This window comes from Herpailurus yagouaroundi, unplaced genomic scaffold, assembly GCF_014898765.1.
Source record: "Herpailurus yagouaroundi ecotype Mexico unplaced genomic scaffold, PumYag 77, whole genome shotgun sequence".
NCBI classification, from domain to species: Eukaryota; Metazoa; Chordata; class Mammalia; order Carnivora; family Felidae; genus Herpailurus; species Herpailurus yagouaroundi.
Genome location: NW_024412388.1, coordinates 7,318,528 through 7,321,268, shown reverse-complemented (window position 1 = coordinate 7,321,268; position 2,741 = coordinate 7,318,528).

Sequence of the window (2,741 nt, the reverse complement as noted above, 5' to 3'; positions counted from 1 at the left end):
CCGCAGCCCCATCACGCAGCGGCCCGGCGCCGCATCGAGGGCCGCGGCGCGGGGAGGGCGAGGACACTGGACGCCGGGGCGCGGCGGCGACGGAGCCGGCGGTGGCGGCTGCAGCGGACGGGGAGCGGCTCGGACTCGCGCTGGCGCCTCCCAGGGCCGCCGCCGTCTGACTGACCCGCGTCGGTCCTCGCGAAGCTCCGCCCGCGGCCGCCCGCGCCGGACACCGCCCCGAGCCCGGCCACCGCTCGTCACCTCGGCCCGCCCCGACGTCCGCGATTGACGCGGGGGACAGCCAATCGGAGCTTAGAGCTCGAGGCTGCCGGCCAATCGCAGGGTGAGCCGGAGAGAGATTGGGGCGAGGAGCTGCGGAGATGCCGGGGCGCCTCCTGGTGGCCCAGGAGCCGGCGGGGGTGCGGGGCTACTGGGCTTGCGGGGTTGGGGAGGCCGGCGCCCAGAGTCCCCTCCCGGTTGACCCGCGAAGGACGTTAGTCGGCAGCAGTCGCGCCCGGCCCACCTGATGATCCACCTTGAACAAAGCTTGGCCAAGTGGGGCGGGGCGGGACTGTGGGGACCTGACGCCTTCGGAGGGGCTGAGATGCATTTGGGAGGCAGCCGAGTGTGCACTCATTGTCCGTTTGGAAAGCTTCTCACACGTTGAAGCCGCCGAGCACGGCGCAGTCGGAATTGAAACACGCAAAGGGATGAGTGTATTATCCCGCAGCAAGCTTTCCGGCCTATTCTTATCGAGCCCGATCACAACACCTCCCACACGCCACCTTGGGAGAAAAGGCGGAATGAGTAATGGAAAAGCATGACTTAGTGGGCATTCCACTCGTCTCCTTGGGAGACCGCGTAAGGGCCGTGAGTAAAGGAACAAAACGCTTTGTATCGTCTCTGAGCTAATGACCCGAACTCCCCTCTGGGAGATGCCCTTGAAGAGGGGGGGTTGTTGGAATTCAGCAACCCGGACAACACAAACAGGCTAGTAGTGATTTTTTTAAAAATCGGATTTAGATTCAGCTCAAAAGGTAAAGCCCACAACTGTTCGTGAGCGGTCCAATTCAGTACTTAATGAAATACAATAGTCAACAGCATACATGTGCAATTATCATGCCAAGCACTATTATTTTATTAGGTTGTGAAATGCTTTCCTATTTACTAACAGACAATGAAAGTAAAATACGATGTTCACCCTGAATTCAATACAGTTGTGGATGTACAAAGCCTTACTTATAAGCAGACACGAAAACACCGAAATTAATTTCCTACACTAATGATTTTGGAAAATCCCCATCCCCACTAAAGTCCTCATACTCTCTATCCAGTCAACATTTATTGAACGTTTCTCATTTTATTTAGAATTTCAGCTCCACCTACCTGCAAAAGGATTTGACATAACTTCCCTGGAAGTATAAAAGCAATAAATCTTTATAACATTAACATAGGAGTAAAGTTAATAATTAAAAAAAAAAAAACAACAATAAAAGCCTGTATGAATAAGCCGGGTGCATAGAAAGAAAAGTAATATTAAAAAGCAGAGTCAGGGAATGTGCCACTGCTGAGCACAAAACTCAGCTCTTAGCTTCCTGAAAGCCAGAAGAAAAATGAAATTCCAATGGGCTAATGAACAGAAGTTCATCAGTTCATCAGCAGACGTCAACTTTTTCCTTGTTTGGAGCTCTTTGTGTAAGTACTATGATAAGTACCATGGAGAGTTACAAATACCTGGACGGTAGTTAATGTTGTCTGAGCTCTCAATGGAGCTCAATCTAAAAAGAATCTAAAACCTGGTGAAGGGAATGTGGTGGCCATCAGCACTGAAATTAAGCAAAACACACTGAGAAGGGTCAATAGAGGCAGGTAAGGCTGTTCTAGGTTTCAAGGCCAAAACAGCCAGCGCTGCATCAGCCTTTTTCTCCTTTGATAGATGAAGTCACTCTGCAGAGCCATTCAATTTCTCAGATTACAGATTTTGTACAAAAGTACCTTTTAGAAACTGTCAAGTTCTAGAAAATTGAACTTAGCCATGGCCCCATTGGGCTATCCCTAGAATGCAAAAAGAACAACATCAAAAGATCTATTAATGGGGCGCCTGGGTGGCTCAGTCAGTAGAGTATGCAACTCTTGATTTTGGGGTTGTGAGTTCAAGCCCTGTGTTAGGGCTAGAGTTTGCCTTAAAAAAAGAAAAGAAAAGAGAAGGAAAATGAAGGAAGGAAGAAAGAGAAGAAAGAAGAAAAGAATGAATGAAAGAAAGAAAGAGAAAAAGGAAGGAAGGAAGCCTGAGTCCTGGATGACTCAGTTGGTTCAGCATCTGATTCTTGATTTCTACTCCAGTCGTGATCTCACGTTTCACAGGTTCAGGCCCCACATTGGTCTCCAGGCTGACAGTGTGGAGGCTGCTTGGGATTCTCTCTCTCTCTCTCTCTCTCTGTCTCTCTCTCTCTCTCTGCCCTTTCCCTGCTCATGCTCTCTCTCACTCAAAAAACTTATTTAATTAATTAATTTATTTAATTAATTAAACTTAAAAAATATTAATGTGATGCATATACCCCACTACTACAACTATAAATAAGGTTTCTGGATACAAGGTCACCATAACCTTGCCTGGGTGGCTCAGTCGGTAGGCGTCCGACTTCAGCTCAGGTCATCATCTCATGGTCCAGGGATTCAAGCCCCGCGTCGGGCTCTGTGCTGACTGCTCAGAGCCTGGAGCCTGCTTCAGATTCTGTGTCTCCCTCTCT